Here is a 24,789-nt window from a genome sequence, read left to right on the forward strand (position 1 = left end):
ATTTAGAATCCAAAGATCTGGAATAGAAAGCTTTGTACACTGAATAGTCTTGTGACCTAGAACAAATCATTTTTGCTCAGCTCCAATTTCCAATTTCGGTAACAAGTGATATTACCTGCCTAATATAATGCCTGGGACACAGTAAGTATTCATTGATGAAAATAACACCCCAAATTGACTAACCCTTTCTATTTGCCACTGCAAGGAGTGATTTACATGTGTTATCTTCAATCATTTTCACAATAATGATATGGGCTCAGTATGATTTGTATCCTGACTTATAAAATAAGGATAATGAGGCTCAGAGAGGTTAAGTAATTCTCCCAAGGTCACACTGGAGAGTAGACTACTTACATTTAAACCTCACCTCCAGTAGCTCCACAATCTGAGCTTCTATCTACCATAATATGCTTCTATGGCTTATTGAATGAAAGAAAGCATGAGTTCTCTATGCAGGAAGGTTTCTGTGTGAAAGTATATACATATTTCTTTTATTAAAAAGAACTTCATAAATGAAAAGGGTTATTATTGTCATATATCTATTGGGACCAAAAAAAAAAAAATGAAAGTGTCTGGTCAGTGAGGTAAATTCCTACATTCCCTAAGTAGGGTTGGATATGCCTGAAACTTCTTACATTAAGGAGATGGAAATCTTTTGCTGATTTCCTGGCAGCTCAGATTTGTGGATGCAAACATAAAGGCATGTCACACCTCTCTGTTCCTTTAAGCATCTCAGGCCATTTTCTTGTAACACTTAGGTCACAATTACGTGATCCAGGTTCTATATATACTTTTATATTTAATCCCCATAGTTCAAGTCGATATAATTCTATTTAAAAATAACTGAGTTTTTATTATGTGCCCTGCATGGTGCTACTTGTTCAAGACATAATGAATGACAAGAGGCGCATGCATGCCTGCCCACATGGAGTATCCATACTATCAATTAAAAGTCCCTTACAGCAAAGCAGCAACATAAGATCATCAGCTTACACGTGAACCAGAAGCTTTTTTTTATAATTGTTGGACTAAAAAAATGTTGATGTTAATATTCAAAAACAGCACTAGCTGGTTTGGCTCAGTGGATAGAGCATCAGCCCACAGACTGAATGGTTGCAGGTTCGATTCCAGGCAAGGGCATATACCTCGTTGCAGGCTCTACCCCAGGCCCTGGTCAGGGAGTGTGTGGGAGGTAACCAATCGATGTGCCTCTCTCACATCAATGTTTCTCTCTCTATCTCTTACGACCCCCTTCCTCTCTCTAAAAAAAAAAAAAATATTCAAAAATATTCTATCCCAATGCTGTTTTCACTACACAACCCTATTTCATCAAGCTATTGGTCTGGACTAAAAAGCAGAAAAGCAGGTGAGAGAATTTAGGGATGCAGGAGAGAAAGAAGAAAAAAAAAGAGGAAAATAAAGCAGAAAAATCTTTTATTGCCAGGCATCCTGAGCTCAGAAACACTGACCGCATGACCAGTGGGTCATTTCTATTTGATGTCAGATGGAGGTGTTTAAATTCTCAGTTTCAAGATTGATTGAAAATCAGATCACATCATACTGGCTGCCAAATCTCAACTTTCAGCTATTACTCTCCTCTTAACTTTTTAACTTTCGCCTACAACAAAAGGAGATGTCTGTGCTCTTATTCTTCAATTCAAGAGCTCTTTTGGGGATCATAAGCAATTGACAAAAGAAATACTCTGTGAAGCACATTAGGACAAACCATATTAATATTGTTATCTTTCAAATATTTAACCAAAAAATCGAAGAAAATATTTTCAATGCTGTCCTGGCTTAAGATGTTTTGGCCAAATTATATCATTTCAGAAAACACTTATAAAAATTATGACTAGGTAATAAAATATATATATATGTTTTCTGACCACTTTCATCTATCTCAAGGAAAAGGACTCTGGATTTTTTTAAAAAAAAATAACTATTCTATATGGCACTTACCTTCACTCTAATTTTACACTGTTTTTTAAATTATTTTTATTGATTTCAGAGAGGAATGGAGAGGAAGAGAGAGATAGAAACATCAATGATGATTGAGACTCATAGGTCGGCTGCCTCCTGCACGCCCCACACTGGGAACCGACCCCACAACCTGTGCATGCGCCCCAACCGGGAATCGGGCCATGACCTCCTGGTACATAGGTCAACGCTCAACCACTGAGCCACGCCAGTCGGGCTACAGTTTTTATTGGCGATATCCACATCTTCTATTTGACACATCTCACAATTTAATCTTTATCCTAGTTTAACATGTGAGTGTCTACCCCTTTGGAGGGGTGGTGGTTCTTCCTCACTGCAGAGGTTCTGTTCCATGTGTTGAGCGTTCCTCTACCTTCTCTCCTACCCTCAACTGTGTCTCCCTCTTCTGGATGAGGAAGACACAGTTGACTTGGGAATTTGGAAAGATAAGTTACGTGTGCATAATCGATCCCCTGGCTCTTCCTTCCTTCCTTCTGGGCTCAAGTTGCCTACAGAAATCATATACTGTGCCCTGCCATTATGGAGTTGGGCTTAGTCTGAGCTGGGAGATAAAGATTCCATCTCCCGCAATGGACATGTAAGATATGTGCTGCATTGCTGACTCCTAGGGAAAAAAAAAAATCCTTTCATGCCAAGCAGAAACCCTTCGATATAATTTTTAAATTTTAAGAATGCTTGATGAAGCAAGTTGTACTGAGAAGAGAAATTGGAGTAAATGACTTTTTATTATACAAATGGATGTGTTGCAAATGACTGGTTGCTTCCTGTGTTTTAAGACCCTTGGATCCCTAGATCCTCTAATATAGAGAAATTGTAACCTGGGGTCTGTAGAGCCATGGAGGGTTGATTAATGACTTCAGCTGGCCTATTATCCCTTCGAATAACGTGTCCTATTTTATATGCACTTGTGTGGTTGCATTTATGAATTTTTCTGGGAATATTTTGTCAGCAAGTTGGCACATATTGCAAAGTTAGACAAACAAATGAACATAAAAAATAATTAAGAGGTTAAGTGCCACTGAATTATGAGCCCACTGAGCCCATGCTACTGAGCTCATTAAATATAAGTGATGAGGTCCTGCAAAATAGTAAGAAATCCAAGTTATTTCATAAATCATATGACATTAACTTGCAAATCACTGGTTGGAGAATTCATATCGAAAGGCAAATACTAATGATTGATTTTTACCTATAAATAAGTCTTTCCTGTGCTTATAAATGTTTGCAATTCTATCTAATATCAGAATTCCAAAGCAGAATGCCATGCTTTTCTTTGATTCCTTTCATGTGACTGGCTGTGGTTGAGAATAGCCGTTACTTACACATCTTTAAATTTGGGGTAATTATTTAAATCTTAATCATTAAAATGGAGAATCCAAGCACCTCAACTGTCAATTACAGATTTCACATGCAGAGTTCCTCCACAAGTTTAAGGATTTCCTTGGGGTCGAGGGAGAGTGAAACAACTGATATCCCAGGAACATAGAATGGAAGAATAGCTTTTCCCTCCCCACAAAGCAAGTGTGTGGCATAGACTCTGCTCTAAGCTTCAGTGAGAATGGAATTAAAAACACAGTGAGATTCAAATCCCAGACCCTTGGTTGTAATCTCAAGAACTGCTTACAAACTCTACTATCCTTCCATAAATAACAATTCATGTAATACCTCAGGACTGGGCTTCGCACTAAACAGTAGTGTCACTGTTATGTCATTCTCACAATGAGTCTACTGACTATTTAGCTTTAGTCAGGAAAGAAGATAGATTATAATGTTCTTCTTTTTTAAAGGATTTTTAAAAAGGGTTTATGATGTCTTTTAAAATTAAATATTTTGTCAAAGTGGTTTAGCCATAATGGCCCCTGACATGTATAGGGATTAGTGTGCCGGTCAGGATATGGGATGCTAGCTGTTACAATAAGCAATCCCCAAGTTCATTTGGTGGTTCACGTTTATTTGTTGCCCACATGACAGGGAGTAGCTCTCCTGGTGGCTTTCTTCAATGGGGACTCAGGGACACAGATTCTTACCATCTATGACACTTGGTTTCCACAGTTTCCATACAATAGAAAGAAATAGCATGGAAGGTAACATGGATGAGTGTACGGCCAAGCCTGTTAGTGGAATGAAGTGCTTCTGCCTCCATTTCATTGGTCAGTTCCTAATCACATGACCCCAATTTAAGTGCAAGGGAGGTTTGGAAATACAGTCATCCTGTATTCCCATGAAAATAAATAAGATTGATGTGCTAACATCATAAGCTATATAAATGTTGTGTCACTATGTTGTACACCTGAAACTAATGTAATATTGTATATCAACTATACTTTAATAAAAATGTATTTAAAAAGATTAATGTGCATCTAATTAATCTCATCCGCAGGTAGACTACAAGCCTACATCTTTTCTATTGTGGTAAATATGAGCAAAGTTTAAAGTTATACAAATATTTAACATTTCTGGGTGATCATGCGCACCGATGGAATGAATTTTGTTTTCATCACCTGTTTTACTTACAAACTATCACCTTCTATCTATTTCAACATGGCCAGATTGGACAATGAAAGGGAACTAATATTTACTGGGAATCAAAATGAGGAAACAAAGTCTCCGGAAGGTCAACGAACTATCCCAGGTATTAAGAAATGGAGTTTGGATTCCACCAATGCCCATAAGAAACCAATAACTGCATGGAATCACGGCATTAGGATGATTTGTTCAGATTTAATAGCAGCCACATTTCAAGGTTCGCTTTGAGAGATATTAGAGTTTTCTTACACTCTTCAAACATGCTGTCCTCGAAGTCCATGTCCAGAGTGTTCTCTACCTAGTTGCATCTCATTTATCAAGGTCAACTTAAACATAGCCTCCCTGAGAGCATTCCCCTTTTAATCCTATTTTAGTGTCTGTCTCACTTTTTTTTTTTTTTTTTGGTCTTTCTCAGCATCTTTTTTTGCCTATTTACTACCAATATGTAAATTTAAAATGAGAAAACACCACCAAGGGGGAAATCATGTCTCCCTTCCTTGGGTGAACGTTGGATGGTGCCAAAATCATTCAATCGTCCCTCTATACCCAGGGCCTCCCACAGTGGCTACCACTTTGTAGACGTTTGATCAATAAATAAATGAGTTAATATGTTGATAGGTTTAATACAATACCTAGAACACAGTATTTCCCCATAAATGTATTATAATTACCAATTAGGCAATCAAGGTTTAGAAAAGTTAAGTCATTTGTCTGAGGCGCACTCCTAGTAAATGCTGAATTTCTGACTCCAAAGCCCAGTATTTTCTGCTACACAACACGGACTAGAATATTCATCCTGGTACTAATGATCTGTTTACGAGAGCGGGTTAAATGATGGGTCCTGAATCACTAATATGTTTATCAGCGGTAAATATGCCGAGACAGACAGGGTCCAATGTCCTACTTCAAACTTAGCTTTAATGCTAAAACTACAAGTGCAATTTGATTGATCTTGAAATTTCCTTTTACTGCTATATGGCCATTTTGGAAAACACAATTTATCTGGCCCTTGGCCGGCTGCCACACATCCAACTAGGCGCTTTAGATATCTATAAATCTTTACAATTGCCCGTTGGGGTGATTTTAAAGATAAAGAAACTAAGACTCGAAGACTCTAACTCTGTGATCTTTGAAAACACACAAAGTATGGTGGAGCTAGGATTCCAACCAAGGTCAGCATCCAAGCCATAATTTTTATGCTATATGAATAAACACAGGCTTTGAATCCCTGCAACTCTTGCTGATTGATACTCACAGGCTCAATGGTTTGGATGGTATTTGGTGATTTAAGTGTGACATAGCAAAGACCTGAAGTCCCCCACCCCAAATTTTGACATGCATGAGGACAGATACATCTGGGAAGGCAGAGAAAGATTTATTATCCATTTCCTCTTTTGGTGTTTCTTCTCCGAAAGCTCCTATTGATGTTGACACTGTTAGATAAGCACAGGTCGTTTTACATGTTTCTGTAGGTTTGTGTGGTGTTCGAGTTGCTTATCTAAGTCTTAAAATATAATGACAACATTATGTCTCTCTATTCCAAATACTGTTCATCAAACCTTTAAACTTTGGTTCTCAACCTTCCTAATGCCTCGACCCTTTAATACAGTTCCTCATGTTGTGACCCAACCATAAAATTATTTTCGTTGCTACTTCATAACTGTAATATTATGAAGTACTGTAAATATCTGATATGCAAGATGGTCTTAAGCGACCCCTGTGAAAGGGTCGTTCGACCGCTAAAGGGGTCGTGACCCACAGGTTGAGAACCGCTGCTTTAAAGAGAGAGAAAGGGCCATTTTCCATTTTCCTCTTGCTTTCAGAGTTGTTATGTGAGACAGGTGGTCCTTGCCACAAATAAGTCCTCTTGGAACCAGGAGCCTAGAAATCATGATCACAAATCACAGGACTGTCACTCATGTCTCAAGGCAAGGGCCACAGTGAGGTTCTTGGTGTTATCAAGTGTTCATTTTACCCAATAGCTTCTCCTTCCTTTCAGCATCAGTTTCTCTTGTAAAGAACCATACACAGCCCCAGCCGGCATGGCTCAGTGGTTGAGCATCGACCTCTAAATCAGGTAACAGGTTCGATTCCCAGTCAGGGCACATGCCCAAGTTGCAGGCTCGATCTCCAGTGTGGGGAGTGCAGGAGGCAGTTGATTGATGATTCTCTCTCATCATTGATGTTTTTCTCTCTCCCTCTCCCTTCCTCTCTGAAATCAATAAAAGTATGTATCTTTTAAAAAGAATCATACTCAAACACCACAGGATAAATAGGTTAAAATAATTTAGGGAATTGTGATTATAAAGTCATGGTTGTGTGTTTTCATTACATATTGACAACAGATTAAAATAGACACATGAAAAAGACTGTAACTATAGCATCCTAAGCACGGGACTTTAAAATGCTTCATTTTTAGAGAACATTTATATTACATGTTTAGGGTAGATGTCCGCTCAGCCATTTGGCTGAGATGTCAGTGTGGTTACTAGACTTAATTTATGAAATGTATTTATTAAAACAATTATTTCATTAGCACCTAGTTCAGAGATTTCCCCTATAAATGCCATGCCTGAGGAGGGCTCTAAGAATAAAATTAAGTCTCTGCCTTAAGGATTTCATTATTTAATGGTGGCACAAGAACAGGCATGTGGAAGGATCATTATGGTTTTTTAAATAGAAACCCCTTTAAGCTAAATCAAGAAGGCATAATGCAGCGCTACGTATGAATCTTGGGACTGGCATTTACTTCTGTGTGACCTTGGGCAGGTAATTAAAGTTTACTATCCTCTGAAGCACCCCCTCCCCCCCCGCACCACACACACACACACACACACACACACACACACACACACACACACCCAGAATAGGCAAATGATATTTCGTATGTTAGTCTTGGTCACCTGACCTGCTTGGGGTAAAGGACCGTTAGGTGACATGACATGAGCAGAGGCTCTAAGTGACCTGTGTGCTTGGCTTGACCTCTTGCACTTTGCCCTCTGTCCCGAGGAGAACGTGGATCAGGTGGCTGCGATCTGAGGTGAGTGAATGAACAGGGAGAACAGATCTGAGTCCAACATGCAGCCTGGAGCCACGCTTAGCAGAGCATCTGGAGATATGGAACTACTTGAACAGTAAATTCTACGCTGAGATCCTGAGGTTGGTTGTTACACATCAAAGGATGATAAGTACATTATGTATCAGGGTAAGAAACAATTTTTTTCAAATAAATAGAGGGGATCAGTTTTCTTTTTCTCTCCATTACCTTTCTGACATGTGTTTAGAAAGTGACATTTTTGCAGCCTTACTATCAATGGCAGCGCTGACTCATGCTGTCTGAGATGCCTAAACTATGAATTTTAACATTTGCCAAGTAGATATTGTCAAAGCAAATCTAGGAGAGAAGATTTTAAGCTTTTGAAAATCTAGCCTGGATCATTATGATCATATAAATAAATTCGATTCCAATCTGGGGACCGTGGCTAACACTTTGGAGGTGAAGATCTTGGTGTGAACACGGGGTGCTGTATTAATTAATTGCTTCTGGGAAGCATTTCCTGGTTTCTTTGGAATGTTTTCCCCAAATCAAAAAGGAATCAAGTGCCTGTGCTGGTTACTGGAGAAGAATATCTACCTGGATACAGTGATTTTTGTTTGTTTACAAATTTTAAACTATGCCACCTAATATGGCATGTGCCAACCAAAACCAGGGAAATTGTATCATTTATCTCTCAGTTTCTCTCTCGTCCTCCTCCTCTTATCCACCCACATAATAAAACATTAGGAGAATTTTTTAAAAGGAAGAAAAAGAGAGAGATGAAATATCCCAAAAGGTCAAAAATCAATGATCCTTTCACAGATGGGACTCGTGGGAAACCCGCATACGTTGCTTTTAGCCGGGGTCTTATAGACTGCTTTTTGAATACTTGCTTTTTGATGATATAAATCAATAATTTCTCTAAGAGATGTCCTCCAGGGATTAAGGGATGCTACCTTTGAACTATCAAATAATCTCCACCAGTGCAGGGAGGGTTTCTAAGCATATTCGTGGCTCTGCGTTGCTATTTAACACACAAGCGTTAAATTTTAAGAATCATGACTTTTACTTTAAGACACTACCTATCCAGTTGATGAGGGGGTGGGAAATGAGAGGTCTTGGGTGCTGCTGGTGGAAGGAAAACTTGACAAATAGCTTCTTAGCATACAATGTGAAGAAAAAAACAGTATATACTTTAACCACCGGATCTTATCCTAAGGAAATTGTCTTTGATGTTGTGAAGGATGCAACCTTATGAGTCTTCATTGCAATATCATTTATTTGCAAATAATCAAAAGTCCAACTGTGGTGAATGGGCTAAATTATCTGTATAAATTCAGAAATCAGAGCACCATACTCCAAATGGTTTTTGCCGAAATTATTTAGTGATGCTGAATGGCATTAAAGGTAGAGCAAAGCAGCAAGCTACAAAATATGTCACCAAATACGCAAGCAGCAGTCCCCTTTTGAAAAGTATAGATAGACGTGTTGGGGGTAAGATAGAGAAAATATTAACAGAGGTTATTTCTGGGCCGGGGATTATGAGTGATTTTAATTTCCTGCTTTCGTTTCTTACTTTGTTTTTCATCAAATGCTCTACAATGAATATGTATATCTTTGTAATTAGATAGTATAATAAGTACTACTTTTAAAAAATTATCTCTATAAAAAAGTTTCTAACCTCAGCACTCTTGACATTGGGGCTGGATAATTCTCTGTTGTGAGAGACAGTCTGTGCACTGTAGGATGGTTAGCAGCATCTACATCCTCTACTCACTACAGGTCAATAGGAGACTGCCACACACGCACAGCTGTGACATCCAGAAATGTCACCAAACCCCCAAATATCTACTGGGAGAGGGGAGCAAAGTCACACCCCATTGAGAAATCACTGCCCTGAAGTGCTCATCCTATCTAATAAAAGAGAAACATGGTAATTAGCATATGACCGCTACCCTTCCCATTGGCTAATCAGAGCGATATGCAAATTAACTGCCAACCAAGATGGTGGCCGGCAGCCAGGCAGCTTGAAACTAACATGAGGCTTGCTTGCTTCAGTGACGGAGGAAACCAACGTTCCCCGCCTGCCTTGCCGGCCTCTGAGCCTGCAGTTTGAAACATTGTAACAAATATAGAAGCTAAACAAAACCCCAGAAACCTGCTTTCAGTGAGCCGGGATCTCAGAGCTGGACTTATACATTGTTTCGATTATAGAACGCAAACAAACCCAATACCTGCTTTCAGCAGCGGAGGCCTAAGAGCTGGAGCCAAGCCTCAGAGCTAAAGCATGCCCAGAATAAAAAAAAAGAAAAAAGAAAAAAAGGAGCAGTTGGGAGCTTCAGCCCTCAGCCCCTCACCCAGACTGGCCAAGCACCCCAGTGGGGACCCCCACCCTGAAAGGTGTGTGACCAGCTGCAAACAGCCATCATCCCCTTACCCAGGCTGGCCAGGCACCCCAGTGGGGACCCCCACCCTGAAGGGTGTGTGACCAGATGCAAACAGCCATCATCACCTCACCCAGGCTGGCCAGGCCCCCCAGTGGGGACCCTCACCCTGACCCAGGACACCCTTCAGAGCAAACCAGCCAGCCCCACCCATGCACCAGGCCTCTATCCTATACAGTAAAAGGGTAATATGCCTCCCAGCACCGGGATCAGCAGAGCCGCGAGGTCTCCCAGCACTGGGATCAGCGGAGCCGAGAGGCCTCCCGGCACCGGGATCAGCGTGACAGGGGGCAGCGCCCAAACCCCCTGATCGCCCTGCGACTCTGTGTGTGACAGGGGGCGGGGCCACAACCTCCCTATCTGCCCTGCTCTGTTCGTGACAGGGGAAGGCGCCCCAACCTCCCGATCAGCCCTGCTCTGTGCCTGAAACAGGGGAGCTTCCCAACCCCCTGATCGCCCTGCGGCTCTGTGTGTGACAGGGTGCGGCGCCCCAACCCCCTGATGGGCCCTGCTCTGTGTGTGACAGGGTGTGGCACCCCAACCCCCCCCTCCCCCCACGGGCCCTGCTCTGTGTGTGATGGGGTAGAGCCATAACACCTCCCCATTGGCCCTGCCCTGAGTGTGAGAGTGGCGGCGCCCCAAACCCCTGATCCGCCCTGCTCTGTGGGTGATAGAGGGCGGCGCCCCAACCCCCTGATCCGCCCTGCTCTGTGTGTGACAGGGGGCGGTGCCCCAACTCCCCCATAGGCCCTACTTTGTGAATGACAGGGGGGAGCTCCTCAACCCTCTGATGGGCCCTGCTCTGTGCGTGACAGGGGGGAACTCCCCAATCCCCTGATCGACCCTACTCTGTGCGTGACAGGGGGGAGCTCCCTAACCCCCCTGATGGGCCCTGCTCTGTGCGTGACGGTGGCAGTGCCCCAACCCCCGGATTGGCCCTGCTCTGTGCATGACAGGGGGTGGTGCCGCAACCTCCCCATTGACCCTGACTTGAGTGTGACAGGGGGCGGTGCCCCAACCCCCCAATCGGCCCTACCCTGAGCGTGACTGAGGGTGGCATCGCAACCTCCCAATCTGCCCTGCTCTGTGCATGACAGGGGGCAGCGCCCCAACTCCCCAATCGGCCCTGCTCTGAGCCCGACCAGGGGCTGCACCTAGGGATTGGGCCTGCCCTCTGCCACCCGGGAGCAGGCCTAAGCCAGAAGGTCGTTATCTCCCAAGGGGTCCCAGACTGCGAGAGGGCACAGGCCGGGCTGAGGGACCCCCCTCCCCCCCGAGTGCACAAATTTTTGTACACTGGGCCTCTAGTCTATATAATAAAAGCAGAATATGCTAATTAGACCTGATGTCCTTCTGGATGAAGCCGGGGCTGCAAGGGAAGCCTGGGTCCCAGGTGACAGAAGGAAGCAGGTGCTGGCAGCCGGGGAAAGGAAGGTCTGCTCTTGTACGAATTTCGTGCATCGGGCCTCTAGTATATGAATAAAATTCAAAAGTTCTAAAGGGTTGATCTAAAATAAAGAACTGTTACTAACTGATCTGGATAAATCCACATGCTTCGTTTAAAGGAATGTTAGTGTCAAATGTCCAAATGAACACATTGTCTCTAGTGGTCCTTTTTGCAAATAAATAACAATGTGGAAAAAATGTACAATAGGGACCTGGAAATTGAAAGACACAAGTTAAAGAAGTATGTGTGGTGCCAGGTGGGCGCCTGAAATATTGGAGGATCACTGTGCAAAGGATCTGATTATCCAACCACTGTGCTATACACCTGAAATTAATACAAAATAATTTTGAATGTAAACTGAAGTTGAAAAATAAAATAAAAGACAAGAAAGGAAAAGAGAGAGAAATCCAAATTATAGTAGTTAACAAATGGTGCTGTAGTGGTGGGAAGCTGAGGTTTCTAAAACAAGACACTGTTATGAGATACTGCCATTATTAGCTTGTCTCTGCTCGAGAAATGTGTTAAGATAATATGTTTGGCCAATCAAGCTAGTGTTACTCTAATGAGTAACCATCAGATCCAATTAAATTATAGTTATAACATCGCCTGGCCTTGAAGACGTTAATGCGGTGCTTTATTCCCTTGTCTTCGTCCCTAAAATGATGCTGGGAAGTACGCAGGGCGATTCAGTGCCGGCATCCCAGGGCTTAATCATGTTCGACACACATCAGAATACTGGTCTGACTCCTATGCCCTTCTGCACCACCTCTCCCTCGGCACCTGCCATGGGCCAGGCAACGACATCCATGTGGGAACGGAATGCCCTGGGGCTTTCCACTTATCTAAAGGGGAGTTACAAATCCCCCAATACAGGACGCTGCATTCCCGTGGCTGCTGTCACTAACCATCTCTTCATGGACTGCGAGGAAGACTTCAGCAAGTTTGAGGCCTGGGTAAATGGTGCCAAGTGTTCCTGGCGCGAAGTTCCATGGGAAGTCATGAAATGTGAGACCAGAGAAAGCTAGTTTGAGACCTGGCTCTGAACTTCCACTTCCTCTGGCACACAATCCTCACTGCCACCTCCTGGCTTTCCTGAGTGTTATTCACTCTGTCTGGAACCCCCGCCAACCCCACCTCTGCACGCCTTACCCACCTTCACCTGAACCACGTTCCCCAACGCGGGCCTGTGCTCTAGTCTCCTCCTTATACAACAGTTATAACCCCTGATGGAACTGTGGGTAACTTTGTTTTCCAGGACAAATGAAAGGGAAGAAAAATTTTTCTCTTTTTGTCCAATATCTTTCACAGGGTCTGGCCAATGGGAGATTTTGGACATAGAAATATGGATGATTCCAATCCACCTCCTAATCCACTTCGTTATCTGGCTTTCTGTATTCGATGTTGCTGTTTAGAATAACAACCCCAAGACTTAGTGTTGTAAGACAACAACCATTCACTTAGCTCGGGTTTCTGTGAATCTGCTGGGTGTTCATTCTGGTTGTACTCACAAGTCTCTGTATCAGCTACATCCCATTGGTCACAGCTGGTCACATGACCCAGACAAATCCTTGGGAGGTGTGGCCACAGCCAGAGGTGAACAAAATTGGCGCCAACAACGCAGCCTCGCTCCACTTTGGTTTGTCAATAAATCCCATAACGAATGGTTCCATCTTCTTTTCTCCAGATACGCCCTGGGTGAAAATCGAGAAACTTCTCTTGTCAATATCAAATACCACAGCGACTGTGCTCATTAATACCGACAGCGATTTACTCTTGAGAGCAAGCAGTGGTGGCGAAGAGGAGAGGATATAAGATTTCCAGGCTGCTTGCTACATATATTATTTCTCTCCTGCTAAGCCATTCTCCAGGAGCAGAAAGAAAAAGAAAAAACTCACTTTACAAGATTTTAAAACAGTTGTTTGTCCCATCAAAGCAAACATAGGGACGTTACCTGAAACATGTTGCTTCCCACATTCCCTTTACTAGCAACGTGCCTCAGACTCTTTCCTTAACCCCCGATGAAATAAACGTGTGACAATAGTGTCTTCTCAGTCACACATTCCCCGTGTGGCTCGCTTGGTGAAGCTGATGAACAACAAAAGTGTGTTATTAATTTAACTGGTCCCCTCCCGTTCTCCACGCAGCCTGAATCCCTTTCACGACCCGGCTTTCCTTTCCCAAGAAATTCCAGGGGGTATTTGCGGCCCTAAGTCCCTTAAGCCCACGTCAGCCTGTGTTCCCACATGGATTTCAGAGCAGCCCCTGAAACGCAGAAGGATGTGTTTACTAGAATGTGGTTCCCCGGGGAGGAGCCGGCACATCTGTAATTCTAAGGAGAACGTAATGAGGAAAAACCGGTGTCATCCCGAATGGCTCACAGCTGTTCTGGAAGCTGATAAATAAGATGCTCGACAGGAGATCCCTAATTGGAGCCAGTTTCTCTTAAGTGGATACACAATACGGTGCAAGACTGGGTGTGGGAACGAGAGTGTTAGCTTAGTTTGTCTTGTAAACAGTTCCAAGTTCAAACATTGGTGCTTTTTTTTTTTTAAAGGAAGAAAATGTTCACTTTGTTCATTTTTTTTCACACTAATTAGAGGCAAGCTAGCATTATCTTTTCTGATGTTTTTCTCGACAAAAACTCCCTTAGTTTTGTTTCTTCCTCTTCTTTCCTTCTCTCTTCACTTTTCTTTCTTTCTTTCTTCCCTCCTTCCTTCCTCCCTTCCTTCCTTCCTTTTCGTTCTTTCTTTTTTACTCTCCCCTTCCTCCCTTCTTTCTTCCCTCCCTCCCTTTCCTTTCATCCTTCCATCCCACCTTTCTTCCTCCCCTTCCTTCCTTCCTTCCTTCCTTCCTTCCTTCCTTCCTTCCTTCCTTCCTTCCTCCTTCCCTCCCTCCCTTCCTCCATCCCTCCTTCCCTCTCTCTCTCCCTTCTTTCCTTCTTCCTTTCTTCCTTCTTCCTTCCCCTCTCAGTCCTTCCTATCTTTGGGGGTACCAGTTCTTCCGTACTGGGATCAAAAGCACTGAATTGATTTCTCCCTTTCAGAACCCAGCCAGCTAACCCAAGTGCTGAGGTTTACGGCTCCAAGCTAGTGGCCTTCTGGTCCTTTTGGGAGAATGTCTATGATATTACATTTTCATCTAAGGAACGGCAAAAGCTTCTAAGAAGATGAGATTTCATATGCCGAGAAAGGCTTTAAAGCAGTCCTGAAATCACGTTGTTACAAAAAGCAAACAGAAGTAGCTTTTCTTTTCTGGGCAATGTGCCTCCCTTGCATTTGAGTGGGAAAAGGCATCGCTCTCATAAGGGACTGGATGGACCCTCACATTAACACCATTCCCTAGCAGAGGGCGGTTTAAAACTGGTTCAGAGATTATTAACCTTTCTTTAAAAAAATTGCATGATCAGTACACTATGTGAAACTCACTATGCTCAGGTCTCCTGATATTTAAGGCATACGGGAGGAGAGGAGAAAAAAATCTTCCTTCCCCAAGTGGAGGTTTTTACTAATTCCTATTTAAATAAAATAAGAAGTCCCTCCTAGCATAGGAAGACAGTTTTGCTTTCGGAAATATCAATTGCCCCAGCAATACTTTTTGTCTTGCCCTATGGGACAGCATAGATCCACTGCATTTCCAGAGCATTTCGATCCCTCGCTCCTGGTATGATATGCAGTCTAAATTTCAGCATTGAAGCTTCTAGTGATAACCACGGCTTCAATCATCTGGGCCACGCTGTCCCTCAGTCAATGCAATGTACCGGAGCGATAAGATTTTCACACCTACCCAGCCTCCCGGTGCTCCAAGATTGGGGTGCGCTGGGGATCCTTCTACACGTTTTGCTGTGTTAAGAAAGTGGAGGCAGGACTGGAGAATTCATGAGCAGGTATAATTCTTGAACTACAGAATATGGGGATCCCTGAAAGGCAAGGAGAACCCCCTTATGACACTGACCCCTCTTTCCCAAGTTGCCGTGTGAAATATTGTGGGGAAAGGTAAAGGAATGTAAGACTAATGTTAATGCAGCCATAGAATCTATAGTGCTCATCCGCGCATCAATTGTTAAAGCATCACTTATGGTCCAGACACTGCCAAATGTTAAAGAAATAGAAATGAAGAAGATATCGCCTTATCTCAAGGGCCCCACAATATCGTGAGCTACCGCCTGGAAACTAAGGGCAGAGAAGAAAAGAAAATGCCATCAGGTGCAATTAGGTAGTCTTAATGGTCCTTCTCAGAGTAGCTCCTTCGACTTGGGAGATTTATTTCCTGGAAAGCCATAAATGTTAAGCAAGAAGTAGCTGCACCCCTGTCCACCATACCTCCTCCCCAGGGAACTATGTTAAACAGTGTTGATCATTTTAAATACTCATCCAAACTGGTGATGACTTCTCTCCCACCTGGCTTGGTTCCATGGGAACATATTTATACCCTCTACATGGTCTTTACAGAAGAAAAGGCAGAGTTTTAGATGCTGATGAGATGCTGGCTTTGGTGTGACCTTTTAGGAAAGATCACATTTCCAAGGACGGTTGTGGATTGAAGGGCAGTAAGCACTGGATTATCCAGAGCCAATCACCAACCTACTGATACAAGCAAGTCCAGACAGGTTTAGAAAAAAATGTTGCTAATGGAAAATGAAGCTGTAGTCACACCAGTCAAGGGATGAAAGAAAAGCCAGAGAGCCAGGCTTTGCAAAACTCCCCTCCTGTATCAATCATTAACCACAGACACTGGACGGTAGAGAGTATAGAAGGAGATTTTCCTGGACACACTCGTCTCAACTGAAAAACATTACAGTGGGATTTAGAAGAGCTAAATGCTCTTTGACAGAGTGTCTTCAACGAAAACATTGCTTCAACTCTACAATGAGCAAGAAAATACTAGACTGCTTACCTCACAATGAGTGAGGTTCAAATAAAATTGTCATCCTAATATGTATTACGTGGTTTCTATACCTCAGGTGAACTACTTCATTTAATACCATCAAGAGAGCCCTAGCTGGTTTGGCTCCGTGGATAGAGCATCGTCCTGCGGACTGAAGGGTCCCTGGTTGGATTCCAGTCAAGAGCATATGCCCGGGTTGTGGGCTTGATCCCCAGTGGCGGGTGTGCAGGAGGCAGCCAATCAATGATTCTCTCATCATTGATGTTTCTATCTCTCTCCCTCTTCCTTTTTCTCTGAAATCAACAAAAATATATATTTTTAAAAATACCAAGAGATCTATGGCATACACATCATCATTATCCCCATTTATAAATAAGAAAACTGGAGCTATATATATGTATAAAACCCTAATATGCAAATAGACCAAACAGCAGAACAACTGAACGACTGGTCACTATGACATGCGCTGACCACCAGGGGGCCCATGCATAACATGGTGGGCGTTGGCAGCAGGCAGCAGAGTGCAGAACATGGCAGGTGTCAGCTGTGGTGGGATGGTGGAGCAGGTGAGCAGGAGCACCAGACCAAGGCGGGGCAACAGTTGCTGTCATCGGGTCAAGCCTCTGGTGGTTACTGAAAATTCTTTGCTCCATGCACCGCGGTCCCACTAAGCACTCGCACCTGCTGTTGGCGTCAGCCATGCTTGCACCCACTGCCAGTGCCCAGCGCCCAGCACCAACCCAATCACTTGGCGCCATCAGTGGGTGTGAGCAGTGGCTGCCATTCCTGATGGCCCCTCAGGTCTTCTCCACCTCCCCCTGCTCCTGAGGGGTGATCGGGTCCAGCAGCCACCATTCGCACCCGCTGATGGCAATGGTCCCACTCACACTTGCTGCCGGCTCCAGAGCCGCCACTCACACCCACTGACAGCGCCAGCCCCGCTTGCACCCACTGCTGGCACCAGCCCCAATTGCTCTGCATCATCAGCAGTTGCAAGCAGGGCCAGCACCATCAGCACATGGAAGTGGCAGCGGTGGGAGCAGGACTGCAGGCAGACAGAGGACCAGGGGCTGCAGTGGGAGGGGCCGGGCAGGGTCGCAGAGAATGGACTGAGACCTACCCCTGTGCCCACCGCAGCCACACAGCCCAACTTTCAAGGTGCACAAATTCGTGCACTGGGCCCCTAGTAGAAAATAAGTAACATAACGTTAACAACTAATAAATGGCAATACAGGTATTAAAAGTCTATGTTTTATAAAGTTGCATGAATCAGTTGTATAAGCGCCACATTCAGCTTTTACTAAAATAATAAAGCAAATGTTGGCTCCACTGTAATTTTAACATTCTCTGATGAGTTAGAATTAAAACAAGAACACAGAACATGTATTATTCATTGCACGTTCATTCATTTTTCATTTGGGGAGACATAATCAAAAGCCAAATGGTGACTTCCTTGCGCACTCATTTTTACACTGTGTTTATAACTCTTTAAATAATGCAAATATTTATTATGGGCATCCCTGGAGAATCAAAGGTGCTAGAGGAAGGGATTTCTAAATATCACGATCTACCACCGCGTGAAAACACCAGGATACTTCTACTGTTTAAAGGGTCAGAGCCACAGGGTCTGTCAAAAGGGTCACTCAACACAAAAACAAGGCAGAAGGTTACCCAGTTTCTGAAATAAAGCAGCAGCAGGCATAATCTTCACCAACAGAGAAAGAGGAGGCATGCAGATCATATCTCCAGGGTTAGCAAGACTACATCACCGGCCAGAAATGGCACGAAAGACAATTATTCCGCAATGGACTTGAACACTATAAATATTTAGTTCTTTGAGTATTATTTTCTACGCAAACCAATTAATTTGATTCCATTTTAATAAAGAGTGGAGGGTTTACTACTTGTAAAATATCATACCAGCTCCAGGGGACTTTTTTTTTAAGTGAATAAATTTAATCTTTCTGCAAAGATCTTATTCTAGTGGTAGAAGCAGGCAAAGTTCAGCTCACCGAAGGATTTGTGTACTCTGCTCAGGATTTGGGACTTCATCCTAAAAGAAATGTTAGTTAAGCCACTGAAAGATCATTTTTTTAAGTATGTAATTATCTGGTAGCAAAATGGAAAATGGGATGAAGTGTGCCAGGCTACACACATGGAATCTTCTTAGGAGACTATTGCAATGGTCTGACCAAAACCTCATGAGAATTGCCTACCATGCATATTAACATTTGACATTTAAAGACTGAGAACCTTTCGTTCAGTAAATACTCCATAAATCTTCTAGGCAAATGATCCCCATTTCCTGGGTCTTCTTAATTGACACTTAGCTCTTCTGTGAAGCTGTGTTTGTGGGTATGGGCCCTGTGAGAGCAAAGACTTTTCATTCAATGAATGTCTTTTGTGTGGACTCCAATCTGTCTTCAACAAAGCAACAAATTCCTACTATTGAGCTGAATGCTCCAGAGATCAAATATAATTTCCCTTCGTTGCTCTCATACTGACACAATTCTAATTATGACACTGTTGGGGATACTCGCTTTCTTAAAAAATGTAAACTGCAACATAAAAATTTAATGAAGCAAATTATTGCAGGTATAAACTGTGCAAGGGTGCGGTGGTCTCTTTGTAACTTGGTTTCCTCAGTCGGCGCCCTTTACACTTCATTTTATGGTCAATGTGATGCTTCATTTAAAAAAAAGAATATTAAAAATAATTCATTAAGATTAAATTGCTTCTTCGAAAGGCATGAGCTTATCTTTCTCATTTTATAAGAATCCTGTTTTAATTTGCTTCTGAGGCCAACCCTAGCATGAATTTAAAGATTTAATTGAGTAAGAATTGAAGGCCGATATTGATAAGATGAGTGGTTTTATATTTGAAGGATTGGTTTGTTTGATTTAGGAGAAATTTTCAATGGTCAATTATCCCTGGACTCTATTTAGTACAAAGTGCTAGCCAAATAGTAATTTTCATCCATCACTTACCAGAGTGAATTGGAAGAGGCATCTTTGTGATTACTCTCGATATATTAAAGGTTAATATTGGATAGAAATAACATTGCCCATTCCAGAGCAATGGAATAGGTGCTGTACCCAACAATGCTAATTTTTTAAAGTATTAATACCTTAAAATGTAGTTCTCTGAGTATTCATACCCAGGATGGCCATGAATTCAGTCAACCCTGCTTATTAATCATGCCATGTCTTATCTATTGTCTGCTACCTTCTGAGAACAGTTGGTGGCTCAGTAATTGATATGTTTTGTTTGAGGTCCTTTGTGGCTACATTCCAACATATAACAACATTGAAACAGCTTTAGTGCTTGAAATAAAGTTTAGTGAGATTTTATTTCAGGCTTTATTTAAAATGATTAACATAATTATCAGAAACAAGGTGGACAAAAATTACGGAAGAGTAACTACTATGGGCATACAGTCATAAACTTCTTCTTGTTGTTGACATATACTAAAAGCATGCTAATAATCTGAGGACATTTCTAAAGTCAACTAGTATCAGAGACAGTAAGAGAACCTAAACTGCAGGTATTTAAACAGATGGCCGCTAAGTCCCAGGAAGAGCAAATGATGTGTCTAAGTTTATGTAGAAAATAAGTGATTAAACTGTCCTGCAACTCATATAAAGAGCATTGCATTTGAAAGTCCTTCCCAACTCTAGGAGTCCACGCTTTTGTGTTAATACAGAGTAAGTGTTATCATGGGGGGGAGGGGATAATTGAAGAAAGGTAAATTAGTTATGTGCATTAGTAGGAATTACATAATACACATTCATGATTCAATAAATATATGATGAGAGAATCTTCTATGCACCAAGCAATCAGTCCCTGCCTTTGAAAAGCTTGCAATCTATTGGGAGTTAACAACAAGAACATGCAGATCATAATACAGTGCCCTAAGTGCTCTGATCAGAAAAATCTAGGGTGATACAAGAACACATGAACTGATTTCTTATCCAGACAGGGCAATCACAGATGAATTGTAAGCAGAGCTGATACCTATACTAAAAATTAAAGGATGAGATGGAGTTAACCAAAAAGAAACAAAGGAAGGAATAGTTTTCTACACGCATGCAAAAGTCTGGGAGGAACCAGGAATAAAGCAGGATATTGGGGGTGTGTGGGGGTGGGGGGGGAGAAAGCCAGGAGATGGGATCAGAGAAAAAAGAAAGCAGCAGATTAGGAAGGGACCAGCAAGGGAAGAACAGGGCCTTATCATCTTTGATTTCCCAAAGAACTTTCTTATTGGAGTATGAAGAGTGAATTGGAGGAGACTACAGGTAGAAGACTGGTCTTAAAAGACACAAAGATGTGCTTGAAGGCCAATAAAGACATATAGGCAAAAGACTGATGGTGCTCTAGGAAAATTATGTCACTTTGAATATGCAAAAAGCATTTGAAAATATATAAAAAATGGAATGTGCATGGTAAGGGGTTGAGGATGAAGTCCAAGTTCCTAGTCCATGCAAATGAAGATCAACTGAGGTAGGCATGGCTAAAGGAAGAGCTACTTTCTGGGACAACTGATGTGCTCAGTAGTTGATGTTTTGTTTGAGGTCCTCTGTGCATCCAGGTAGCTACATATCCAGTGAGTAACGGAAGATACACATGCGGAACCTTAGAGAGATCTTGGCACGAAACGATGATTCGAAAATGGGCAGCTTACTGACAATAACTGAAAGCAAAGCCAGTAGTCAAGAATACCCAGAGAGAGTCTGCAGATTGGAATGAGAAAATGGCTAAATGCAGATCTTTGGGGAACAATGCAAGAAGCGAACAGCTTCATTTATTCAGAAAAACCACTTTTTTTAAAGTGGTGTTTCTTACAGAAGACATGCTCTAGAGATCAAATCTGAAAATAAATATTTTAGTTCGATCTGTGCAGTGGTCTAATTAGTGATTCTTAGTCTTGAAAAAAAACCTCTTTTGGGGAGTGAAGGTAGTTAAATATAATGAAGAATGCTAAGCTCTATTTTGACTCCTGGATTTAATGCCTGTGACAACTTGCAAACACTAAACAGCCTTCCTGAGGCTGTTTCCTCCTCCATGAAAGAGAAAGCCACTAACTCAGAGAATGGCTGTGAAGATTAAGTTTTGTTTCAATTTACAGTTAGAATCACTTCACATAGTAAGTACCTGGCACAACACAGGAGCTCAATAAATGTTAGTTACCATTCTTTCATTAGATTATCCAGATGGGCCAAATGAATTAATAAAACATATGCTGTGCAGAACAACACAAACCCTATATGAATATAAAAATAACCTTTAAAAATACATTCAATACCTTTCATTTGGCTTCCCCATATTTGAAGAATATTTGCTTTTACTCTAGCTCCAAAAGAGAAATTGTCTATTTATACTCAGGGTCGACTTGGTTTCATGAGCCATAATAGTCAATTTTTGCAGTTCATTGACTTGGCCATTGGGTAAGCCAAATCACCATTAAAACACCATGGTCTGGTTATTTAAATTGCACAGATGTATCTCAACTAAAAAAAAGAAATTTAATTGCATTCTGGTTTATATAATTGGGTTTAGCACTTCACAATCGATTGTTTTGCTATAGGCTTGAGATTGGTATTACCGACCAATGAACATACCTTCCATTCCATTTAAAATGCTGAGATTTGGTGGGTCCAGCTAATGCACAGTAAATTCGGGACAGTAATTACAAGGCTTTAAAAGTATGGATATCTCTGGGTAAAGGTTTGCTGCTTCCCAGTGACCCACGTCCTGGATTTGAGGAAGCTGTTTCCACAAAAGACACTAGATCAGTGATTCTCATATCTTCCTGTTGAAAGAGCAATTGAAAACTATCATGCTCTCAGAACATCATAAATTATAAAATGTTCAACTTAAAAATAACTAAATACATTATTCCTATCTAATCAGATACCATCTTATATTAGTAGAAGGTGATGTACAAGTGGTTAAGTTCACAGGTTCTGAAATCAGACGGCATTTTACAAATGGAAAAAGCAAGACACAGATAAAATAAGCTTCTTCCCCCAAAGTCATATAGTGATGAAGTATCCAAGCCAAGAGTCAAGCCCAGGCAATGTGAACGCAACTCTGTCAGTAAGTGTTTGTGAGATTTAATAAGAACTCGTGAAAAGTGTTCACACAGTGCTTGGCTGTTGATATCTACTGATCCTTTACTATCATAGACAAGGCACTGTAAGTGCCAATAAAACATCCTATATAATAAAAGGCTAATATGCAAATTGCCCCTACGGACGGGAGTTCAACCAACAGGGAGTTAGACGTGCCCTGACTACCAGGGGGCAGAACATGGCAGGTGTTGGCGATGCAGTGCTGGTAGCAGGTGGCAGTGGAGGCACTGCAGGCCCCAATGGGCCCCGATGAGAGTGGGACTGTGGCAGGATGGTGGAGCCGGTGAGGGGGTGGTGCCAGGCCAACGCGGGTGCAAAGGGAGGCCTCGGCCAGCGGTGGCAGCAAGCAGCAGGCAGCCAGGGAAAGGGAGGCCCCGGCTGGCAGCTGGCAGCCGCTAGAGACCCTACCCATGCACGAATTTCACGCACTGGGCCTCTAGTAACAATAATAAAGGCACGTACAAATGGGGATTCCATTTACTATACAGATGTCATCCTGAAGTTTTGAAAAGGTATCCATTTGTTTAATGGCAGGATAGTATTATTGCCACTGTATTTTCATGTGTGGTTACCAGCATAGGACATATGTGCTGTGTGGATTCAGAGTGGGTTCTAGGCGGAAATTGCCTAGAACCTAATCATAGCACTGACCTTTAATAGCTGTGCTACCTTGACAAGTTACATAACTTCTCTGGGCTTCAGTTGTAAAATGGGAACAATTTTAATACTAAACCTGGAGAGGATTAAATGAGCTAATATGTTAATGTGTATATAATAGTGCCTATAATTAGTGAAGACTCAATGTCATATATTGCTCATTACTGTTTCCAGAGGAGTCCTTGTAGAGCACAGAATCTTTGTCAATTCAAAGAGAAAGGAGAACCATTTCAGTTACACATACATGTACATATAAACTCAGAAATACTACTTTTCCACAATGAACAATGCACATAACTTATAGTTTTCAAATTAGAATTTAAGGCTACTTTTATATATATTATTTTAAATATATATTTTATTGATTTTTTACAGAGAGGAAGGGAGAGAGATAGAGAGTTAGAAACATCGATGAGAGAGAATCATCGATCAGCTGCCTCCTGCACATCCCCCACTGGGGATATGCCCGCAACCCAGGAACATGCCCTTGACCGGAACCGAACCCGGGACCTCTCAGTCCGCAGGCCGACGCTCTATCCACTGAGCCAAACCGGTTTCGGCTACTTATATATTTTTATAGTTAAAATTTAAAAGGATACACTAACTCTTTTTTGTGTAGACTATATTGATAGAGCAAAAACTCCTAAAAGATGCAAACGATTTTTATAAAGGAAAAAAGGTAGAATTGCAAGTACATTCTACCTTCAAAAGCACCAAAAAAAAATGGTGCTTTTTGGACCCCTTCTCAGTAACTTCTTTCTCCCAATTCTTCACATCTATGTGTTCCTCATCCTTCAAGTCTTTTTTGAATACCATCTTCTCAGCGCATCCTTGCCCCCTCTCCCCCGTTTAGAAAAAGCTTCTCTGTTTCATTCACAATCAAACCTCCATCCTGTTTATTTTCTTCATCACACACACAAACAACAGTATGCAATTATTTTACTTGTCTGATTTTTTTTTCATCTCCCTGCTAGAACAAAAACTCAATTAGGAGCGAGATTGCTCTATGTTGTGTCAACACTCATTCATTAGTTGCCTAATCCAGTATTTGGAACATATTGGCACTTAACAAATATTTGTTGACTAAATTAATAAAGGGTATAAATAAATATCTGAATATTCCACTTGCTTTTGGTGCTTTATCTGCAGAAAGATCCAATAATTTGGCCCTGGATTTATAAAATACAAGCTATGGGACATTTCCGCTTAACCTTCCTAGGGTTCTTGTTTTGTTTCATGTCTTGCAAGAAGCTCACGAACAGGGAAGAGTGGGATGGGCAGGGCCTAAGAGGACAGAGGAGGCCCCTGTAGTGAGCGAGGTCATGTGGACACATAGGGGAACTCAAACAAAAGTCCACAGCACTGGCCCTAGCCGGTTTGGCTCACTGGATAGAGCGTCAGCCTGGGGACTGAAGAGTCCCGGGTTCGATTCCGGTCAGGGGCATGTACCTTGGTTGAGGGCACATCCCCAGTGGGGGGTGTGCAGGAGGCAGCTGATCGATGCTTCTCTCTCATCGATGTTTCTAACTCTCTATCCCTCTCCCTTCCTCCCTATAAAAAATCAATAAAATATATTTTTTTAAAAAAAGTCCACAGCACTGGAATAATTAGGGCCACTAGTCACTCCTCCCTGATCCTGAAATAAACTCTTGAGCAGTCTCTTTG

The sequence above is a fragment of the Myotis myotis genome, unplaced genomic scaffold (assembly GCF_014108235.1).
Source record: "Myotis myotis isolate mMyoMyo1 unplaced genomic scaffold, mMyoMyo1.p scaffold_m19_p_19, whole genome shotgun sequence".
Taxonomy (NCBI): Eukaryota; Metazoa; Chordata; class Mammalia; order Chiroptera; family Vespertilionidae; genus Myotis; species Myotis myotis.